Here is a 24967-nt window from a genome sequence, read left to right as displayed (position 1 = left end):
TTTGTTTGTGGTCAGCACAGCAAAGAAAAATCTTTAGCTTTGAAAAAATCTTTAACATGAAAAATGCACTGACATTGTTTTTAATGTAACATAGGCTAGAATTTGCCTATGTTTGCACATGCTGAGAATTGTCCCACCCGGTTGATGTGTTCACCTCTTCATCTTGGATCCTGTTGTGGATTTATTTACAAACATCAATTGCCTTCGAGCCATCCTTTCTGCTGTATGTTTTGCAGCCTTCTATAGTAGATACACAACAGATAATGTAGAGAGAAAAGATATAAGAGGAGGAAGGTAATGAGAGACTTTGTCAAGGTTGTAACCTTCTTGGTTTCTTTGAATAATTTGTTGCCTTTCTACTAAGACAGCAAAACAGCATTTTGCTACTGACCACCTAAAACCACTTAATCTCAGGTGAATTCATCACTTGCCAAGCTGTTGGAATGCTATTTGTGTTTTGTTGCACAATTTTTTGGTTGTTTATTTGGTTGGCTTTTTGGAAGGCAAATTTGAAAAGATGACCTACACAGAAGTGCTGACCCACCCACATTCCCTTATTATCATTACAGACAAGAAGAAACTAGCAGAGCTAAGAATGGAGTGAAGAAAGGCAGTGTGATAAGCACCAGCAAAGAGTTGAGGGCTGTTGCTCTCTAAATTATTATTTGATTATTTTAAAAGTATGGAATTTTTCTAGTCACTGAAGGAAGGAGGGGAAAGTGCACTTATTTTTATATGGAGTTACTTAACTACCTCCTAAACACATACGTGGCAATTGTTTGTGCTGGTGCAAAGTATTTTAATTAGCAAGAATTCATATATTGAGATTATAATTAGAGAGCTCAATTTATATATTTGCTATCCTGCTCAAGCCTGACATGGCAAAAAAGAAAAAGAAAAAGAAAACCAAGTTCCCTCCAACATATATAGCTTCAAAATAGAAAATACTGGAAGGTTTGCTGTGATAACTATTTTGCACTTTTGTACAAAAAACCTAAAGAACAAATTACCTAAAGAACAATTTGCTAAACATGAGAAACTGCTCCCTTTGAGTATATACAGGTAAGATAGGAAGAGTGTTCAGACCAGTAAATTATAGTTTATATTGAAGATAATATTCAGTTGACTCATAACAAATAACCAGCATTCATGATAACATTTCAGCATTTCCAAGGTGCCAAGTGTACTGATTTCTAAAAATATATTTTAGAAGGAATTTAGAACTGGTGTTTTTAATGAAAACCAGCATCTCTGATGTTGCAACATGTATGTGAAATGGGTGTTACATCTATCCTGCCCCTTAACCCCACCGTTAACAAAGTGGCTGAAAATAACAGTAAGAAAAAATCAGTCTAAGGGAGAAAACCCCTAATGCTCTCAATTCTCTCTCTCTGTCTGTGTGTGTGTGTGTGTGTGTGTGTGTGTGTGTGTGTGTGTTAAGGGGGATGGCGGGAGGTCATCTTAACTCTTGAAAGAAACCTTCTTTGTATAGGAATCATATTTCAGTTTAGGTACAATGATAAGAAAGTTTAATTTTATAATCCATAAGACCAGATACCTCCAGAAATGATTTTTCCTGTGGGATTTCTATGACTCGTAGTGTGAAATGACAGGTTTGGATGTCTATATCTACACCCATCAAAACCTCAGAGCTTCATGCACTGCTATAACTTTTCTGTCAACTCTGGGTAAATTAGGAGGCTGGTACAAGGAATAATTTTAACTTCAGATTTTACAGTTTGTTTATGTAAGGGCAGAAAGATCTACTCTTTAATGATCTGTATTTTAAGATATTGACTTTTCCTGTTGCTATTTTATGATTATGGAGAAAATAGAATTCTTGTTAGAAATCTCAACTCCGAATTGAGAATAGATGTTTTGACACTTGTCCTGCTGTGGCCTGAGACTTGGAATCATGAATTAAAAGAGACCTTGCTGTTTATCTACAGATTAGAACACACAAACATCAGTGTAACATCCTCATTAGCATTCTGGTAGTTACATTTACTTATTCCAGAGCAAAATTAATATATGATAAGAAGTGGAAAATTTTTTGTTGATATCTAGGGTATTATGACAACAACCTTCCTTAGAAAAGAAACAGTGCGTTATGAGGACAGTGGATGCTACAACATTATTTGCCCTCAAGGCATTGCAAACAACTGGAATCAATTGAATAACCTTCTCAATCACAAGCCAACAGTGAAATGAGAGTCATTTATCTGAAACAGCAGGCAAGAGCTTCATTGGTACACTCGGAAGGTGGCTCATTAACCCTGCCGAAGTTTTGCTCCATCTGATCAGGGCATAAATGTTTCATTGGCCCAATAACCAAGGTCTTAGAGTTTCACAGTGTTTTCTCTCCAATAGCTAATACAAGGAGCATTGCTGACATTCTGCCCATGGTTGCCAAGGCTGAAATCAAACGTGCTTTGAATAATACTATAAAAACTTTGAAATGAATCTTTGCCGTAGGAAACAATGTTCTACTGTGGGCTCTATACAAAGCCGCTTAAGGTGGGAGGGAGCAAACTTTTCAAGTTGGTTTTAGGTAACAGAAACAGACGTCTTTATTGGATTTGTCTGGAAAAAAGTAAGGAAAATCCCAACATTATCTGTTCTGGTCAAGAAGTATAAGGCTCAGTCCCGTTTTATTTCTCTCCTTCTCCTTTGGATCCTTTTTCCTTATTCTTGACTCTATACATGGAGAAAAATTTCAAGTGCATCTAAAGCAGTAATGCTGGGAACTTGCCAACTTATTCCCATGATGCTACTGTTGCTTATAAAGCATTTTGAGGATTCTTGTATTCAGAGCTAGTGATAAGCCGCAAGAGGAAGTCAGTCTTGCTGGTGTACAGCTGCATTTTGGGCTCATGTATAGAAGAGCTAACATGGATTTCAGAGTCTCCCAGGTGTTTGAAATCCAGGTTCTGCTCTCAAGACCTTTGAGGTCTTAGATAAGTTGCCCGATCTCTTTGAGCCTCAGTTTTCTGAGTACAATGGCACATAACTCACAGGACAGCGGTGTGGATGAATTGCGATGATGTGTATGAACCCAGCTCAGGGTCTTCTTTCCTTCCTTCTTTCTTCCCTGCCTCTGAATTTACACCAAGCTGTACTTCTGAGGTCTGACTCCTGAGAGGCTAGACACACAGTGAAGCTTGATGTTTGCTAGAAACTGAGGGGCTAGACTTGAGTGTTAGGGAACCTGGGAATGACATCTGTCATCCATCCGGGAAGGCCGAGGAGGAAAGCGAGGCAGGGCAGCAGAGCAGGAAGTGGTGCCCATGGAGGCCACTTTTGGGCTGGAGCCTGCTTAAGGCACTTTAGTGCTGAGTCACTTGGGGCCCAAGGTAGGGGCAGATAGAAGAGAAGGAGGGCAGTTATCGCCTAGTCACAGGGGCAGATAGAAGAGAAGGAGGGCAGTTATCACCTAGTCACAGGGGCAGATAGAAGAGAAGGACGGCAGTTATCGCCTAGTCAGGAATTTAACAATCTCTATTTCCTTTCAAACCTCGTTTCATCCCTTCCATCCCAGTCAAATTCACAGGAAATTAAACTTCCTCCTGCATCTTGGAGCAGGCCTCTGCATCATCATTTCTCCTCTGCAAGTGTATCTTCTTCGGGCACGTGGGAAGGTCTTAGTGAACCTGCGGTATTTAGGGACTGGATCCTCTTTCCTCTTTATTGTCAAAGTTGTGGCTTGCCGAGGTCAGGGCAGAGTATGATTATGACATGTTAGCAATCGTCACCTCTCATTTTCAAGTAAATATACTTTTATGCAGTTTGAGCTTTCATTCATGTCATTTATTAATTTTTTCTTTCGTTAACACATTCATTTGTGGAGCATTTGGCCTATAAAAGAGAAGAAACCCTTCCTTAGCATTAAGGTAGGAGAGAAAACAAAATGCACAGAGACACATGCTTGGTTTTGTACAACTTTGAAAGTTTCTAAAATAAAATAAGGTCTAGCTTGGAAAACCAAAACCTATCACTGAGATATTTTCATAATCTAAAAAGTCAGTTTCAAAAGAACTTCCAAATGTTTTAAAATATGACTATCCTTAAGAATAATGATGTAGCATTCCAAGGTTTTAGTGTTCAACCAGCATTTATTACCACCTGCTGGGTGCCTGAAGCAGGACATTTGTAATGAGAGCCACAAACATGAATTGAGTTCTGGGCGAGAGGATACACTAGGTCTGCAGGTATATCTGGTGGGCAGAACAAGAAAGGTGTCACTGAGGATGTGCTATTTGAGTTAGTTATGAAAAATGTGTACGGGTTTATGAGGCAGATATGAGAGGCACTTTGTTGAAGTTACAACTCCTACCAGGCACTCGTTTGAATTTTCTGTTTCATTTGCTCTTTGGAGGTTGCTTGTTGGTACACTTACATCTTCTATGCCAGTCTTAAAAGAGCGGAGTGTGTGTGTGTCTGTATTTAGTATTTTTTGCAGAGTTTCTTTGTGTTTCCAAGCTTACATTAGAGCTGAAGCTTGTCAGATTTCTCATAACAAATGCGTGATTGAACTAAATTCCAACCTGCCGCCTCTGGCGTTGGAGACTTACAGCACCTCAGTGCATTCATGGGGTGTGCTCTACTCTCTACCTTCGTGATTTATTTAAAGACAAAATCATAATGAATAACAATTCTTAGGCTTAAACCTATAGCAGGGGTAGGAAATAGTTCAAACCTTCTGACATACATGAACAAATGCAATCTTCAAAAACTACTGTTTTCTAATCTGCATGAATGTACTGAACTCGTTGCTACATTCATTTAAATGTGATGTATCAAAAGTGCTTTGTAAACTGTTAAATTCCAATGTTGACATTGTTATAGATACACTTTATTAAATACTGGATAATGATTTTATAAAGTACAGGGTTTTTAACTGTGAAATTATTCTAAAATATGTAGAAAAAATTTTGAATAATCTTCCCATTTTGAACACAATGACTGGTTTTAAAATTCCCTTGATTTATGTGTTTGTATACTGTGGATTCTCAATTGAGTGAATTAGTGTCTTTGCAATATAGTAAGATTTTGATACAGTTTTTAATCTATCCAGGAAAAGGCTAGATAAGTAGGATCTCATTAGTTTCATAGCCCATTATTTGAAGGATGATTTAAGACCATAGGAAATACTGACTCACCTTTTCTAAAAAGAAAACTGCTTTTCTTATTCTTTTAAGTTCAAATTTGTCTTGTCTCCTTTTGATTAATTAAAACAAGTTATCAAAATCCTTAACAGAAAATATTATTTATTGAATCAGAAGAGAAACAAGAAATACTGTGCTTTCTTTGGCGTGTTTCCTATACCCCATTATCATAAGAATTGTTTTTGCTTCTATAATGTTCAGCTTCAAATTCTTTTGCTTTGTCAATCCAAATGAATTACCTGAATTTTCTCCTCTTGTTCAAAATGGAACCACATTCATCCACCTACCCCCAGCCATAGGACTGTTTCTTTTATTCTGATAGTTTGTGATATCTTTGACTTCACAGCAGAAAGCTGTGAGTCTCCCAAACCCCTTCACTCAGGTCCCATGGGGACTGCCCTCTAAAGTCTCTTCAGTCTTCTTTCTTTGAATGTTCATGGCCACCTTGTCGTTTAGACTCTTATCCCTGACTGTATGAGATCTCTCAGGTCTTCCTGCCTGTGGCCATGCCTAATTTATACCCTTCCTAAAATGTGACGTGATCATGTCTCTGCCTTGCTTAGAAACCCTGCACTGGCTTCCAACACGTGCAGAATCAAGTGCTTGCTGTTTAACTTGGTCAACCCAGTCCTCCAGATTCTGGCTTCCAGTTATTTTCTCAGCCTCAAAAAAACACCTCACTCTCCAAACATATCAAATAGCTTGTGCCCTCCTGCCTCCCATTCACACCTCCATTCCTTCCCCTCTACCTGGATGCTCCTCCCTTCATCCACCCCCCCGCTGTAAGCTCCCATGGATTGACTGGTGCTTGAGTGTTTTACTACACTTTGGACCTCCCGTCTCTCACTCCTGGCTTCTGTCTGTCTACCTGTCTTGACCGGCCACTTGCACTGCCTCTGGCTTATCTGCCTCATTCTGGTCGACAGTGTTATTTGTTAGCTTCATATCTACTGGTTTTCTCAATTATTTCTCAGCCTCCCCACACCAGGCTCCTTGCCCCGTATTTATAAGCTGCTATTGGCTTGAGGGTGACTGTGCCTTTCTAATAAAACTATTTTATAGACTGACAGTTACAAGGGTATAGTAGAATAGAAATGAATCTACCTTTGAGTGTATTTCAACATATCTAGTGATCCATGAATATTTCTTATTATTATCATTATTGTTATTTTTAAATAGACGATCAGGAAGGCAGAGTCTAGGCCACCAATGTGAACTTAGGCTTTCATCTTTATGAAAATATTTGGGATCGCTGCAAGTATTCTGAATTTTAAATGGCATTCAATGATTTGATAAAATAGAAATTTTGTTACTCTGAACTGGGTAGTGTTTCAGCAACTGGCTACTGTGTCATTATTTCTATAAATTCAAAATGTAGAAGGAACATTTACCTTTTAACAAGGGAGTATCCCAGGTCTCAGTTCTCAACCGTTTTTTCTAGGTGCACTCATGCCTCTATGATCTCATGAAGCCCAATGGCATTAAATTCTATGTATATGTGCATGGTCCATGAACACATATTTCCAGCTCCTACCTCTCCTCTAAAATTTAGACTCATATCTAATTATCTACCAATTATCACCACTTGGAAGACTAACAGACAACTCAACTATCACACATCCATAAAAGGATTCTTGATCCTTCACCTTCAACCCCTGGGCCCAACACTCCTCAGTCGTCTCCATCTCAGTAAATAGCACCTCCAGCGTACCAGCCGTTAGGGCAGTAAACTTGCCTTGACCCCACTTTGTTTCTTGCACCTCATATCAGCATACACTGTTGAACTGTATTAAGAATCTGAGCTTCCCTTGCCACACCCATTGTGTACAACCTGCTTCACTTTACGTCATTGCTTTCATGGATTACCAAAACAGCCTCTTAACTCCTTTTCCACTTTCTCTTTTTCCCTGTACTTTGTTCTTCTGAGCAACCAGAGTAAGTCTTTATTTTATTTTATTTTATTTTATTTTTTTGAGACAGAGTCTCCTCTGTCGCCCAGGCTGGAGTGCAGTGGTGCAATCTGGGTTGACTACAACCTCTACCTCCTGGGTTCAAGTGATTCTCCTGCCTCAGCCTCCCAAGTAGCTGGGACTACAGGCATGCACCACCAAGCCTGGCTAATTTTTGTGTTTTTAATAGAGATGGGGTTTTGCCATGTTGGCCAGGCAGGTCTCGAACTCCTGACCTAAGGTGATCCAGAGTAAGTCTTTTTAAAGCATAAGGAAAATAATGTTTTCATCTGCTTAAAACCTTCCATGGCTAGGAATGTTTTAAACCATCTTGTCCCCTGACACTTCTCTGATGTCTAGTCCAATCAGTCTCCCCTGTATTATTGCAATCTTCAAAGACACCCGGCAGATGTGCTTCTGCCTCAGGGCCTTTGCATGTGTGGTCCCCTTTGCCTGGAATGCTTTCTCATCAGGAATCAGGATGGCTTACTTCCTCTCTTTTTTATTTTTATTTTATTTTATTTTATTATTATTATACTTTAAGTTTTAGGGTACATGTGCACAACGTGAAGGTTTGTTACATATGTATACATGTGCCATGTTGATGTGCTGCACCCATTAACTCGTCATTTAGCATTAGCTATATCTCCTAATGCTATCCCTGTCCCCTTCCCCCAACCCACAACAGTCCCTGGTGTGTGATGTTCCCCTTCCTGTGTCCATGTGTTCTCATTTTTCAATTCCCACCTATGAGTGAGAACATGTGGTGTGTGGTTTTCTGTCCTTGCGATAGTTTGCTGAGAATGATGGTTTCCAGTTTCATCCATGTCCCTACAAAGGACATGAACTCATCATTTTTTATGGCTGCATAGTATTCAGTGGTGTGTATGTGCCACATTTTCTTAATCCAGTCCATCGTTGTTGGACATTTGGGTTGGTTCCAAGTCTTTGCTATTGTGAATAGTGCCACAATAAACATACGTGTGCATGTGTCTTTATAGCAGCATGATTTATAATCCTTTGGGTATATACCCAGTAATGGGATGGCTGGGTCAAATGGTATTTCTAGTTCTAGATCCTTGAGGAATCACCACAGTGACTTCCACAATGGTTGAACTAGTTTACAGTCCCACCAACAGTGTAAAAGTGTTCCTATTTCTCCACATCCTCTCCAGCACCTGTTGTTTCCTGACTTTTTAATGATCGCCATTCTAACTGGTGTGAGATGGTATCTCATTGTGGTTTTGATTTGCATTTCTCTGATGGCCAGTGATGATGAGCATCCTTTCATGTGTCTTTTGGCTGCATAAATGTCTTCTTTTGAGAAGTGTCTGTTCATATCCTTTGCCCACTTTTTGATGGGGTTGTTTGTTTTTTTCTTGTAAATTTGTTTGAGTTCATTGTAGATTCTGGATATTAGCCCTTTGTCAGATGAGTAGGTTGCAAAAATTTTCTCCCATTTTATAGGTTGCCTGTTCAGTCTGATGGTGGTTTCTTTTGCTGTGCAGAAGCTCTTTAGTTTAATTAGGTCCCATTTGTCAATTTTGGTTTTTGTTGCCATTGCTTTTGGTGTTTTAGACATGAAGTCCTTGCCCATGCCTATGTCCTGAATGGTATTGCCTAGGTTTCCTTCTAGGGTTTAGGCTCATAATAAAGGGATGGAGGAAGATCTACCAAGAAAATGGAAAACAAAAAAAAGGCAGGATTTGCAATCCTAGTCTCTGATAAAACAGACTTTAAACCAACAAAGATCAAAAGAGACAAAGAAGGCCATTACATAATGGTAAAGGGATCAATTCAACAAGAAGAGCTAATTATCCTAAATATATATGCATCCAATACAGGAGCACCCAGATTCATAAAGCAAGTCCTGAGTGACCTACAAAGAGAATTACACTCCCACACAATAATAATGGGAGACTTTAATACCCCACTGTCAACATTGGACAGATCAACGAGACAGAAAATTAGCAAGGATACCCAGGAATTGAGCTCAGCTCTGCACCAAGCGGACATAATAGACATCTACAGAACTCTCCACCCCAAATCAACAGAATATACATTTTTTTCAACACCACACCACACCTATTCCAAAATTGACCACATAGTTGGAAGTAAAGCACTCCTCAGCAAATGTAAAAGAACAGAAATGATAACTAACTGTCTCTCAGACCACAGTGCAATCAAACTAGAACTCAGGATTAAGAAACTCACTCAAAACCGCTCAACTACATGGAAATTGAAAAACCTGCTCCTGAATGACTACTGGGTACATAACGAAATGAAGGCAGAAATAAAGATGTTCTTTGAAACCAATGAGAACAAAGACACAACATACCAGAATCTCTGGGACACATTTAAAGCAGTGTGCAGAGGGAAATTTATAGCACTGAATGCCCACAAGAGAATGCAGGAAAGATCCAAAATTGACACCCTAACATCACAATTAAAAGAACTAGAGAAGCAAGAGCAAACACATTCAAAAGCTAGCAGAAGGCAAGAAATAACTAAAATCAGAGCAGAACTGAAGGAAATAGAGACACAAAGTTTGTCCCCCTTAGGGAGGGACAAACTTTCAAACAACAGCGAGAGTGTTCTGAAATCCTCTGTTATGGGCTAACATTCAGAGCCTCGTCCCTGTTTTCTGGAAATCTACGTAAGGGAGAAACACTCAGAATCCAGCAGCAGTGTCTTGGAATCGTATGTTACGGACATACATGTAGACCCCAGCAGCAGTGTTCTGGGATCCTATGTGAGGGACAAACATTCAGACAATCGTAGCAGTGTTGTGGAATCCTACTTGAGGGACAGACATTCAGACCCCAGCAGCAGTGTTCTGGAATCCTATGTGAGGAAGGAACACTGAGAACATAGCAGGAGTGTTTTGGAATCCTACGAGAGGGAAAAACAATCAGACCCTTGTGGCAGTGTTCTGGAATCCCATGTGAGGTACAAACATTAAGCCCACAGCAGGGGTGTTCTGCAGTCCTGCGTGAGGGACAAAGTTTCTGACCCAAGCAGCAGTGTTCTGGAATCCTATATGAGGGACAAACATTCAAACAGCTGTGGGAGTGTTCTGGAATCCCATGTTAGGGACAAACGTTAAGACCCTCGTCACAGTGTTCTGGAATTCTATGTGAGTGACAAACACTCAGAACCCAGCAACAGTGTTCTGGAATCCTATGTGACGGACATACATGTAGACCCCAGAAGCAGTTTTCTGGAATCCTATGTGAGGGACAAATATTCAGACCCTCGTAGCAGTGTTCTGGAATCCTATGTGAAGGACAAACATTCAAACAGCTGTGGGAGTGTTCTGGAATCCCATGTTAGGGACAAACATTAAGACCCTCGTCGCAGTGTTCTGGAATTCTATGTGAGTGACAAACACTCAGAACCCAGCAACAGTGTTCTGGAATCCTATGTGACGGGCATACATGTAGACCCCAGAAGCAGTGTTCTGGAATCCTATGTGAGGGACAAACATTTAGACCCTCGTAGCAGTGTTCTGGAATCCTATGTGAAGAACAAACATTCAGACAATTGTAGCAGTGTTCTTTAATCCCATTTGAGGGACTAACATTCAGACCCTCATAGCATTGTTCTGGAATCCTACGTGAGTGACAAACATTCAGACAATCGTAGCAGTGTTCTGGAATACTATGTGTGAGACAAACATTCAGACACCATCAGCAATGTTCTGGAATCCTATGTGAGGGACAAAGATTCAGACCCTCAAACAAGTGTTCTGGAATCCTATGTGAGTGACAAACATTCAGACAATTGTATCAGTGTCCCGGAATACTATGTGTGGGACAAACATCCAGACACCAGCGGTAGTGTTCTTGAATCCTATGTTATGGACAAACATTCAGACCCTCATCACAGTGTTCTGGAATTCCATGTGAGGGAGAAACACTTATAACCCAGCAGCAGTGTTCTGGAATCCTATGTGACGGACACACATATAGACTCCAGAAGAAGTGTTCTGGAATCCTATGTGAGGGACAATCATTCAGACCCTTGTAGCAGTGTTCTGGAATTCTGTGTGAGGGACAAACATTCTGGCCACAGCAGGACTGTTCTGGAATCCGCTATGAGGAACAAACATTCAGGAACTTGTAGCAGTGTAGTGGAATCAGATGTGACTGACAAATATTTAGACCCCAGAAGCAGTGTTCTGGAGTCCTGTGTGAGGGACAAACATTCAGAACCTCTTAGCAGTGTTCTGGAATCCTAAGTGAGAGACAAACACTCAGAACACAGCAGCAGTGTTCTGGTATCCTATGTGAGGGACAAACATTCAGATCACAGCAGGATTGTTCTGGAATCCTATGTGAGGGACAAACACTCAGAACACAGCTGGAGTGTTTTGCAATCTTATGTGAGACACAAACATTCAGACCCTCGTAGCAGTGTTCTGGAATCCTATGTTACAGACAAACATTCAGACTCTCGTTGCAGTGTTCTGGAATTCTATGTGAGGGACAAACACTCAGAATTCAGCAGAAGTATTCTGGAATCGGGTGTGACGGACATACATGTAGACCCCAGCAGCAGTGTTCTGGAATCCTATGTGAGGGACAATCATTCAGAAACTCGTAGCAGTGTTCTGGAATTCTGTTTGAGGGACAAACGTTCAAACCCTCGTAGCAGTGTTCTGGAATTCTGTTTGAGGGACAAACGTTCAAACCCTCGTAGCAGTGTTCTGGAAACCTGTGTGAGGGACAAACATTGAGACTACATCAGGAGTGATCTGGAATCCCCTTTGAGGAACAAGTGTTCATACTCTCTTATTAGTGTTCTGCAATTCTATGTGAAGAACAAAAATTTAGACCCCAGCAGCAGTGTTCTGGAATCTTATGTGAGGCACAATCATCCAGACCCTCATTGCAGTGTACTGGAATCCTATATGAGGGATAAACATTCAGACAATCGTAACAGTGTTCTGGAATTCTTTGAGTGGGACAAACATTCAGAACCCAGGAGCAGTGTTCTGGAAACTTAAGTGAGTAACAAAACAAACATTCAGACCACGGCTGGATTGTTCTGGAATCCCCTGTGAGGAGCAAACATTCAGATCCTCATAGCAGTGTTCTAGAATCCTATGTGGTGAACAAACATTTAAACCCCAGCCGCAGTGTTCTGGAATCCTATGTGAGGGATAAACTTTCAGATCCTCCCCACAGTGCTCTGGAATTCTATTTGAGGTAGAAACACTCAGAGCCCAATAGCAGTGTTCTGGAATACTATGTGATGGACATACATGCAGACCCCAGCAGCAGTGTTCTGGAATCCTCTGTGAGGAACACACACTCAGACCTTAGCAGCAGTGTTTAGAAATCCTATGTGAGGGACAATCATTCAGGCCCTGGTGAAAGTGTTCTGGAATTCTGTGTGAGGGACAAACATTAAGACCCTCGTGGCAGTGTTCTCGAATCCTACATGAGGGACAATCATTCAGACCCACGTAGCAGTGTTCTGGAATTCTGTGTGACGGACAATCATTCAGACCACAGCAGGAGTGTTCAGGAATCCCCTGACAGGAACGAACAATTGGACCCTCGTAACGGTGTTCTGGATTCCTATGTGAGGGAAAAACATTCAGACCCTCGTAGCAGTGTTCTGGAATCTTAAGTGAGGGACAAACATTCAGACACTTGTAGCAGTGTAGGGAATCTTATGTGAGGGACAAAAATTCAAATAACAGCGGGAGTGTTCTAGAATCCCATGTTACAGAAAAACATTAAGAAACTGGTCACAGTGTGCTGGAATTCGATGTGAGGGAGAAACACCCAGAACCGAGCATCAGTGTTCTGGTATCCTCTCTGACGGACATGCATGTAGACCCCAGCAGCAGTGTTCTGGAATCCTATTTGAGGGACAAACATTCAAACAACATCTAGAGTGTTCTGGAATCCTGTGTTACGGACAAGCATTCACACCCTCGATGCAGTGTTCTGGAGTTTTATTTTAGGGAGAAACATTCAGAACTCAGCAACAGTGTTCTGGATCCCTATGTGAGGGACAAACATTCAGACCACAGCAGGATTGCTCTAGAATCATATGTGAGGGAGAAACACTCAGAACACAGCAGGAATGTATTGGAATCTGATGTGAGGGACAAACATGCAGACACTCGTAGCAGTGTTCAGGAATCCTATGTGAGGGACAAACTTTCAGACCACAGCAGAAGTGTTCTGGAATCCCATATGAGGGACAAACATTCAAACAATAGTAGCATTGTTCTAGAAACCTACTTGAGGGACAAATATTCAGATTCCAGCAGCAGTGTTCTGGAATCCTATGTGAGGGACAAACTTTCCAGCCACTGCAAGAGTGTTCTGCAATCTTATGTGAGGGACAAACACTCAGAACACAGCAGGAGTGTTTTGGAATCCAATGCGACAGACAAACATTCAGACACTCGTAGCAGTGATCTGGAATCCTATGTGAACGAGAAACACTCAGAACCCAGTGGCAGTGTTCTGGAATCCTATGTGACGGACATACATGTACACCCCAGAGGCAGAGTTCTGGAATCCTATGTGAGGGACAAGCATTCAGACCCCAGCAGCAGTGTTCTGGAATCCTATGTGAGGGACAATCATTCAGAAACTTGTAGCAGTGTTCTGGAATTCTGTGTGAGAGACAAACATTCATAACCTCATAGTAGTTTTCCAGAATCCTATGTGACGGACATTTAGACCCTAGCTGCAGTGTTCTGGAATGCTATGTGAGGGACAAACACTCAGAACACAGCAGGAGTATTTTGGAATTCTATGTGAGGGACAAACATTCAGACCCTTGTAGCAGTGTTCAGGAATCCTATGTGAGGTACAAACATTCAGACTCTCATAACATTGTTCAGGAATGCTATGTGATGGACAAACATTTAGACCCCAGTAGCAGTGTTCTGGAATCCTTCATGTGGGACAAACATTCACACCCTCGTAGCTGTGTTCTGGAATCCTTTGTGAGGGACAAACACTCAGAACCCAGCAACAGTGTTCTGGAACCGTATGTGAGGGACAAGCATTCACAACACAGCAGGATTGTTCTGGAATCCTATGTGAGGGTCAAACTCACAGAACACAACAGGAGTGTTTTGGAATCCAATGTGAGGGACAAACATTCAGACCCTCTAAGCAGTGTTCAGGAATCCTATGGAAGGGACAAACATTCAGACAACTGTAGCAGTGTTCTGGTATCCTATGTGAGGGACCAGCATTCGGACCCTTATAGCAGTGTTCTGGAATTCTGTATGAGGGATAAACATTCATACCCTTGTAGCCGTGTTCTGAAATCCTTTGTGAGGGACACACATTGAGACCACAGCAGGAGTGTTATGGAATCCGCTGTGAGGAACAAACATTCAGACACTCGTAGCTTTGTTCTGGAATCCCATGTGACAGACAAACATTTATACCTCAGCAGCAGTGTTCTGGAATCCTATGTGAAGGACAAACTTTCAGAGCGTCATAGCAGTGTTCTGTAATCCTAGGTGAGGGACAAACATTCAGACAATCGTAGCAGTGTACTGGAATCCTATGTGAGAGACAAACATTCAGACCCCAGCAGCAGTGTTCTGCAATGCTATGTGAGGGACAAACATTCAAACAAGGGCGGAAGTATTCTGGAATCCTATGTTATGGACAAACATTCAGAATATTGTCTCGATGATCTGGAATTCTATGTAAGGGAGAAACACTGTGAACCCAGCAGCAGTGTTCTGGAATCCCACGTGACTGACATACATGTAGACCCCAGCAACTGTGTTCTGGAATCCTATGTGAGGGACAAACATTCACACCCCAGCAGCAGTGTTCTGGAATCCGATGTGATCAACAAACATTTAGAACCCAGCAGTGTTCTGGAATAATATGTGAGGGACAAACATTCAGACCCCAGCCGCAGTGTTCTGGAATCCTATGTGACCAACAAACATTTAGAATCCAGTAGCAGCATTCTGGAATCCTATTTGAGGAACAAACATTCAGACCCTCATAGCAGTGTTCTGGAATATTATATGAAGGCAAAATATTCAGACGGTCGTAGCAGTGTTCTGGAATCTTATGTTAGGGACAAACTTTGAGACCCCAGCAGCAGTGTTCTGGAATCCAATGTGAGGGACAAGCATTCAAAGAAGAGCGTGAGTGTTCTGGAGTCCTATGTTACGAACAACATTCAGACCCTCATCGCAGTGTTCTGGAATTCTATGTGAGGGAGAAATACGCAGAACCCAACAGCAGTGTTCTGGAATCCTATGTGACAGACATACATGTAGTCCCCAGAAACAGTGTTCTGGATTCCTACGTGAGGGACACACATTCAAACAACAGCATGAGTGTTTTTGAATCCTATGTTACCGACAAACATTCAGAACCTCATCACAGTGTTCTAGAGTTCTATGTTAGGGAGAAACATTCAGAACTCAGCAGCAGTTATCAGCAACCCTGTGTGTGTGACAAACATTCAGACAATAGCAGGACTGTTCTAGAATTCTATATGAGGGACAAACACTCAGAACACAGTAGGAGTGTTTTGGAATCTGATGTGAGGGATAAACATTCATACCTTCGTAGCAGAGTTCAGGAATCCTTTCTGAGGGCCAAACATTCAGAACACAGCAGGAGTGTTCTGGAATCCCATGTGAGGGACAAATATTCAGACCCTTGTAGCACTGTTCTGGAATCCTATGTGAGGGACCAACATTCAGACAATCATAGCAGTGTTCTGGAATCCTATGTGAGAGACAAACATTCATACAACTGTAGCATTTTTCTGGAATCCTATGTGAGGGAAAAACAGTCAAACAACAGTGAGACTGTTTGGGAAACCTATGTTTCAGACAAACATTCAGACCCTCTTTGCAGTGTTCTTTAATCATATATGAGGGACAAACATTCATACAATCGTAGCATTTTTCTGGAATCCTCTGTGAGGGACAAACATTCAAACAACAGAGGGAAAGCTCTGGAGTCCTAAGTAACAGAAAAACTTTCAGACCCTCATATCAGTGTTCTGGAATTCCAAGGGAGGGAGAAACACTCAGAACCCAGCAGCAGTGTTCTGGAATCCATTGTGACGGACTTACAGGTGGACCCCAGCAGCCGTATTCTGGAATCCTATATGTGGCACAAACATTGAGACGCCAGCAGCCGTGTTCTGGAATCCTATGTGAGGGACAATCATTCAGACCCTCGAAGCAGTGTTCTGGTACTCTGCATGAGGGACAAACATTCAGACCTTCGTAGCAGCATTCTGGAATCCTATGTGAGGGACAAACTTTCAGACAATCGTAGCAGTGTTCTGGAATCCTATGTGAGTGACAAACATTCAGACATTGATAGCAGTGTTCTGGAATTCTATGTAAGGGAGAAACATTCAGAACCTCGTAGCAGTGTTCTGGACTCCTGTGTGAGGGACACATATTCAGACAACAGGAGTGTTCTGAAAAACCCTTTGAGGAACAAACATTCACATCCTCGTAGCAGTGTTGTAGAATCCTGTGTGACAGACAAACATTATGACTCCAAAAGCTCTGTTCTGGAATCCTTTGTGAGGGAAAAACATTTAGACCCTCGTAGCAGTGTTCTGGAATCCTGTGTGAGGGACAAACTTTCAGACCCCAGCAGAAGTGTTCTGGAATCCTATGTGAGGGACAAACATTCAAACAACAGCGAGAGTGTTCTGGAATACTATGTTACAGAAAAACATTCAGAACCTCTTCGCAGTGTTCTGGAATTCTATGTGAGTGAGAAACACTGAGAACCCAGCAGCGGTGACCCTATGTGAGAGACAAACACTCAGAACGCAGCAGGGGCATTTTGGAATCCTATGTGAGCGAAAAACATTCAGAACCTCGTAGTAGTGTTCAGGAATCCTATGTGAGGTACAAATATTCAGAACACAGCAGGAGTATTATGGAATCCTGTGTGAGGGACAAACATTCAGACTCTCGTAGCAGTGTTCTGGAAACCTATTTGAGGGACAATCTTTAAGACAATCTTTGCAGTGTTCTGGAATCCTACATGAGGGACATACACTCACACCCCAGCAGTAGTGTTGTGGAATCCTATGGGAGGGACAAAAATTCAAACAACTGCAGGAGTGTTCTGGAATCCTATGTTATGGACAAATATTCAGAACTTCTTCACAGTGTTCTGGAATTCTATGTGAGGGAGACACACTCGCAACCCAGCAACAGTGTTCTGGAATGCTATGTGAGGGACAAACATTCAGAAAACAGCAGCTGTGTTCTGGAAACCTTTGCGAGGGTCAATCATTCAGACCCTTGTAGCAGTGTTCTGGAATTCCGTGTGAGGCACAAAAATTCAGACCGTCGTAGCAGTGTTCTGCAATCCTGTGTGAGGGACAAACATTCAGACCTTGTAGCGGTGTTCTGGAATCCTATGTGACGGATAAACATTCAAACAACAGCGGGAGTGTTCTGGAATCCTATGTTACGGACAAACTTTCATACCCTCATCACAGTATTCTGGAGTTCTATGTGAGGGAGAAAAACTCAGAACCTCATACCAGTGTTCTGGAATCCTGTGTGAGGCACACATTCAGACCACAGCAGCAGTGTTCTGAAAAACCTGTGAGGAACAAACATTCAGAACCTCGTAGCAGTGTTCTGGAATCCTGTGTGACAGACAAACATTATGACTCTAACAGCTCTGTTCTGGAATCTTTTGTGAGGGACAAATATTCAGACCCTTGTAGCAGTGTTCTGGAATCCTATGTGAGGGACATATACTCACTCCCCAGCAGCATTGTTCTGGAATCCTCTCTGAGGGACATTCAAACAACAATGGGATTGTTCTGGAATCCTATGCTATGGAAAAACATTCAGACCCTCGTCGCAGTGTTCTAGAATTTTATGTGAGGGAGAAACACTCAGAACCCATCAGCAGTGTTCTGGAATCCTATGTGAGGGACAAACATTCAGACCCCAACAGCAGTATTCTGGAATCCTATGTGAGGGACAATCATTCAGACTCTCATTGCAGCGTTCTGGAATTGTGTGTGAGGGACAAATATTCACAACCTCGTAGCCGTGTTCTGTATTCCTGTGTGAGGCACAAACATTCGGACCAAAGCAGGACTCTTCTGGAATCCTCTGTGAGGAACAAACATTCAGACCCTCGTGGCTGTGCTCTGGAATCCTATATGACAGACAAACATTTAGAACTCCTCAACAGTGTTCTGGAATCCTATGTGAGGGACATTCAGACCCTTGTAACAGTGTTCTGGAAACCTGTGTGAGGGACAACCATTCAGAACCCAGCATCAGTTTTCCAGAGTCCTAAGGGAGGAACAAGCATTCAAACAACAGCGGGAGTGTTCAGGAATCCTATTGTACGGACAAACATTCAGACCCTAGTCACAGTTTTGAGGAACTCAAGGTGAGGGAGAAACGCTTAGAACCCAGCAGGAGTGTTCTGGAGCCCTATGTAAGGGACAAACATTAAGACCACAGCAGGATTGTTCTGGAATCCTATGTGAGGGGCAAACATTGAGACTACAGCAGGAATGTTTTGGAATCCTATGTGAGGGATAAACCTTCAGACCCTCGCAGCAGTGTTCAGGAATCCTATGTAAGGGACAAACATTCAGACCACAGCATGAGTGTTCTGGAATCGTATATGAGAGAAAACATTCACACCCTCGCAGCAGTGTTCTGGAATGCTATGTGAGGGAGAAACATTGATACAATCGTAGCAGTGTTCTGGAATCCTATGTGAGGGACAAACATTCAAACAACAGCGGGAGTGTTCTGGAATCCTATGTTATGGAGAAACATTCAGAACCTCGTCGCAGTGTTCTGGAATTTTAGGTGAGGGAGATACACTCAGAACCCAGCAGCAGTGTTCTGGAATCCTATGTGAGGGACAAACATTCAGACCACAGCAGCAGTGCTCTGGAATCGTTTGTGAGGGACCATTATTCAGACCCTTGTATCAGTTTTCTGCTATTCTGTGTGAGGGACAAACATTCAGATCCTCTTAGCAGTGTTCTGGAATCCTGTGTGAGTTAGAAACATTCAGCCCTTTGTGAGATGAGTAGGTTGCGAACATTTTCTCCCATTATGTAGGTTGCCTGTTTGCTCTCATGGTAGTTTCTTTTGCTGTGCAGAAGCTCTTTAGTTTAATTGGATCCCATTTGTCAATTTTGGCTTTTGTTGCCATTGCTTTTGCTGTTTTAGACATGAAGTTTTTGCCCATGCCTATGTCCTGAATGGTAATGCCTAGGTTTTCTTCTAGGGTTTTTATGGTTTTAGGTCTAACGTTTAAGTCTTTAATCCATCTTGAATTCATTTTTGTATAAGGTGTAAGGAATGGATCCAGTTTCAGCTTTCTACATATGGCTATCCAGTTTTCCCAGCACCATTTATTAAATAGGGAATCTTTTCCCCATTGCTTGTTTTTCTCAGGTTTGTCAAAGATGAGATAGTTGTAGACATGCAGTGTTATTTCTGAGGGCTCTGGTCTGTTCCATTGATCTATATCTCTGTTTTGGTACCAGTACCATGCTGTTTTGATTACTGTAGCCTTGTAGTATAGTTTGAAGTCAGGTAGCGTGATGCCTCCAGCTTTGTTCTTCTGGCTTAGGCTTGACTTGGCGATGCGGGCCCTTTTTTGGTCCCCTATGAACTTTAAAGTAGTTTTTTCCATTTCTGTGAAGAAAGTCCCTGGTAGCTTGATGGGGATGGCAATGAATCTATAAATTACCTTGGGCAGTATGGCCATTTTCACGATATTGATTCTTCCTACCCATGAGCATGGAATGTTCTTCCATTTGTTTGCATCCTCTTTTATTTCATTGAGCAGTGATTTGTAGTTCTCCTTGAAGAGTTCCTTCACGTCACATGTAATTTGGATTCCTAGGTATTTTATTCTCTTTGAAGCAATTGTGAATGGGAGTTCACTCATGATTTGGCTCTCTGTCTGTTATTGGTGAATAAGAATGCTTGTGATTTTTGTACCTTGATTTTGTATCCTGAGACTTTGCTGAAGTTGCTTATCAGCGTAAGGACATTTTGGGCTGAGACAATGGGGTTTTCTAGATATACAATCATGTCATCTGCAAACAGGGATAATTTGAATTCCTCTTTTCCTAATTGAATACCTTTTATTTCCTTCTCCTGCCTAATTGCCCTGGCCAGAAATTCCAACACTATGTTGAATAGGAGTGGTGAGAGAGGGCTTCCCTGTCTTGTGCCAGTTTTCAAGGGGAATGTTTACAGTTTTTGTCCATTCAGTATGATATTGGCTGTGGGTTTGTCATAGATAGCTCTTATTATTTGAGATACGTCCCATCAATACCTAATTTTTTGAGAGTTTTTAGTATGAAGCATTGTTGAATTTTGTCAAAGGCCTTTTCTGCATCTATTGGAATAATCATGTGGTTTTTGTCTTTGGTTCTGTTTATATGCTGGATTACATTTATTGATTTGTGTATATTGAACCAGCCTTGCATCCCAAGGATGAAGCCCACTTGATCATGGTGGATAAGCTTTTTGATGTGCTGCTGGATTCGGTTTGCCAGTATTTTATTGAGGATTTTGCATCAATGTTCATCAAGGATATTGGTCTAAAATTCTCTTTTTTGGTTATGTCTCTGCCCGGCTTTGGTATCAGGATGATGCTGGCCTCATAAAATGAGTTAGGGAGGATTCCCTCTTTTTCTATTGATTGGAATAGTTTCAGAAAGAATGGTACCAGTTCCTCCTTTTACCTCTGGTAGAATTCAGCAGTGAATCCGTCTGGTCCTGGACTCTTTTTGGTTGGTAAGCTATTGATTATTGCCACAATTTCAGAGCCTGTTATTGGTCTATTCAGAGATTCAACTTTTTCCTGGTTTAGTCTTAGGAGAGTGTATGTGTCAAGGAATTTATCCATTTCTTCTAGATTTTCTAGTTTATTTGCATAGAGGTGTTTGTAGTATTCTCTGATGGTAGTTTGTATTTCTGTGGGATCGGTGGTGATATCCCCTCTATCATTTTTTACTGCGTCTATTTGATTCTTCTCTCTTTTCTTCTTTATTAGTCTTGCTAGCGGTCTATCAATTTTGTTGATCTTTTAAAAAAAACCATCTCCTGGATTCATTAATTTTTTGAAGGGTTTTTTGTGTCTCTAGTTCCTTCAGTTCTGTTCTGATTTTAGTTATTTCTTGCCTTCTGCTAGCTTTTGAATGTGTTTGCTCTTGCTTTTCTACTTCTTTCAATTGTGATGTTAGGGTGTCAATTGTGGATATTTCCTGCTTTCTCTTATGGGCATTTAGTGCTATAAATTTCCCTCTACACACTGCTTTGAATGTGTCCCAGAGATTCTGGTATATTGTGTCTTTGTTCTCATTGGTTTCAAAGAACATCTTTATTTCTGCCTTCATTTAGTTATGTACCCAGTAGTCATTCAGGAGCATGTTGTTCAGTTTACATGTAGTTGAGCAGTTTTGAGTGAGTTTCTTAATCCTGAGTTCTAGTTTGATTGCACTGTGGTCTGAGAGACAGTTTGTTATAATTTCTGTTCTTTTACATTTGCTGAGGAGTACTTTACTTCCAACTATGTGGTCAATTTTGGAATAGGTGTGGTGTGGAGTTGAAAAAAAATGTATATCCTGTTGATTTAGGGTGGAGAGTTCTGTAGATGTCCATTAGGTCCGCTTAGTGTAGAGCCGAGTTCAGTTCCTGGGTATCCTTGTTAACTTTCTGTCGTGTTGAACTGTCTAATGTTGACACTGGGGTGTTAAAGTCTCCCATTATTATTGTGTGGGAGCCTAAGTCTCTTTGTAAGTCACTCAAGACTTGCTTTATGAATCTGGGTGTTCCTGTATTGGGTGCATATATATTTAGGATAGTTAACTCTTCTTGTTGAATTGATCCCTTTACCATTATGTAATGGCCTTCTTTGTCTCTTTTGATCTTTGTTGCTTTAAAGTCTGTTTTATCAGAGACTAGGATTGCAACCCCTGCCTTTTTTTGTTTTCCATTTGTTTGGTAGATCTTCCTCCATCCTTTTATGTTGAGCCTATGTGTGTCTCTGCACGTGAGATGGCTTTCCTGAATACAGCACACTGATGGGTCTTGACTCTTTATCCATTTTGCCAATCTGTGTCTTTTAATTGGAGCATTTAGTCCATTTACATTTAAAGTTAATACTGTTATGTGTGAATTTGATCCTGTCATTATGATGTTAGCTGGTGATTTTGCTCGTTAGTTGATGCAGTTTCTTCCTAGCCTCCATGGTCTTTAAAATTTGGCCTGATTTTGCAGTGGCTGGTACCGGTTGTTCCTTTCCATGTTTAGTGCTTGCTTCAGGAGCTCTTTTAGGGCAGGCCTGGTGGTGACAAAATCTCTCAGCATTTGCTTTTCTGTAAAGTATTTTATTTCTCCTTCTCTTATGAAGCTTAGTTTGGCTGGATATGAAATTCTGGGTTGAAAATTCTTTTCTTTAAGAATGTTGAATATTGGCCCCCACTCTCTTCTGGCTTGTAGGGTTTCTGCCGAGAGATCAGCTGTTAGTCTGATGGGCTTCCCTTTGAGGGTAACCCGACCTTTCTCTCTGGCTGCCCTTTACATTTTTTCCTTCATTTCAACTTTGGTGAATCTGACAATTATGTGTCTTGGAGTTGCTCTTCTCAAGGAGTATCTTTGTGGTGTTCTCTGAATTTCCTGAATCTGAATGTTGGCCTGCCTTGCTAGTTTGGGGAAGTTCTCCTGCATAATATCTTGCAGAGTGTTTTCCAACTTGGTTCCATTCTCCCCATCACTTTCAGGTACACCAATCAGACGTAGATTTGGTCTTTTCACACAGTCCCATATTTCTTGGAGGCTTTGTTCGTTTCTTTCTATTCTTTTTTCTCTAAACTTCCCTTCTCGCTTCATTTCATTCATTTCATCTTCTATCACTGATACCCTTTCTTCCAGTTGATCACATTGGCTCCTGAGGCTTTTGCATTCTTCACTTAGTTCTCGAGCCTTGGCTTTCAACTCCATCAGCTCCTTTAAGCACTTCTCTGTATTGGTTATTCTAGTTATACATTCGTCAAATTTTTTTTCAAAGTTCTCAACTTCTTTGCCTTTGGTTTGAATTTCCTCCTGTAACTCAAAGTAGTTTGATCATCTGAATACTTCTTCGCTCAACTCGTCAAAGTCATTCTCCATCCAGCTTTGTTCCGTTGCTGGTGAGGAACTGCATTCCTTTGGAGGAGAAGAGGCACTCTGCTTTTTAGAGTTTCCAGTTTTTCTGCTCTGTTTTTTCCCCATCTTTGTGGTTTTGTCCACTTTTTGTCTTTGATGATGGTGAGGTACAGATTGATTTTTTGTGTGGATGTCCTTTCTGTTTGTTAGTTTTCCTTCTAATAGAGAGGACCCTCAGCTGCAGGTCTGTTGGAGTTTGCTAGAGGTCCACTGCAGACCCTGTTTGCCTGGGTACCAGCAGCGGTGGCTGCAGAACAGTGGATTTTCGTGAACCGAGAATGCTGCTGTCTGATCATTCCTCTGGAAGTTTTGTCTCAGAGGATTACCCGGCCGTGTGAGGTATCAGCCTGCCCCTACTGGGGGTTGCCTCCCAGTTAGGCTGCTCGGGGGTCATGGGTCAGGGACCCACTTGAGGAGGCAGTCTGCCCGTTCTCAGATCTCCAGCTGCATGCCGTGAGAACCACTGCTCTCTTCAAAGCTGTCAGATAGGGACATTTAAGTCTGCAGAGGTTACTGCTGTCTTTCTGTTTGTCTGTGCCATGCCCCCAAAGGTGGAGCCTACAGAGGCAGGCAGGCCTCCTTGAGCTGTGGTCTGCTTCATCCAGTTCCTGGCTGCTTTGTTTACCTAAGCAAGCCTGGGCAATGGCGGGCGCCCCTCCCCCAGCCTCGCTGCCGCCTTGCACTTTAATCTCAGACTGCTGTGCTATCAATCAGCGAGACTCCGTGGGCGTAGAAGCCTCCGAGCCAGGTGTGGGGTATAATCTCCTGGTATACCGTTTTTTAAGCCCGTCGGAAAAGCGCAGTATTAGGGTGTGAGTGACCCGATTTTCCAGGTGCCGTCTGTCACCCCTTTGTTTGACTAGGAAAGGGAACTCCCTGACCCCTTACTCTTCCCGAGTGAGGCAATGCCTCACCCTCCTTTGGCTCCCGCACAGTGCACTGCACCCACTGTTCTGCGCCCACTGTCTGGCACTCCCTACTGAGATGAACCCGGTACCTCAGATGGAAATGCAGAAATCACCCACCTTCTGCGTCAGTCACGCTGGGAGCTGTAGACTTGAGCTGTTCCTATTTGGCCATCTTGGCTGCCCTCCAGTGTTCTGGAATCCTATTTGATGGACAAACATCCAGACAATCGTAGCAGTGAACTGGAATTCTTTGTGATGGACAAACATTCAGAACCACGTCGCAGAGTGCTGCAATTCTACGTGAGGGAGAAACATTCAAACCCTTGTAGCAGTGTTCTGAAATCCTGTGTGAGGGACAAACATTCAGACCAAAGTAGGAGTGTTCTGGATATCCCTGTGGGGAACATTCATAATCTCGTAGCAAAGTTCTGGAATCCTATGTGATGAACAAACATTTAGACTCCAGCAGCTGTGTTCTGGAATCCTATGCGAGGGAGAAACATTAAGAACACTGTATGAGTGTTTTGAAATCCTATGTAAGGGACAAACATTCAGACCCTCGTAGCAGTGTTCTGGAATCCTATATGAGGGACAAACATTCAGACCACAGCAGGATTGTTCTGGAATCCTATGTGAAGGACAAACACTCAGACTACACCAAGAATGTTTTGGATTCCTATGTGAGAGACAAACATTCAGAGCATCGTAGCAGTGTTCTGTAATCCTATGTGAGGG

The sequence above is a fragment of the Pan troglodytes genome, chromosome 14 (assembly GCF_028858775.2).
Source record: "Pan troglodytes isolate AG18354 chromosome 14, NHGRI_mPanTro3-v2.0_pri, whole genome shotgun sequence".
Classification (NCBI taxonomy): domain Eukaryota; kingdom Metazoa; phylum Chordata; class Mammalia; order Primates; family Hominidae; genus Pan; species Pan troglodytes.
Note: the sequence above shows the minus strand (reverse complement) of the source record.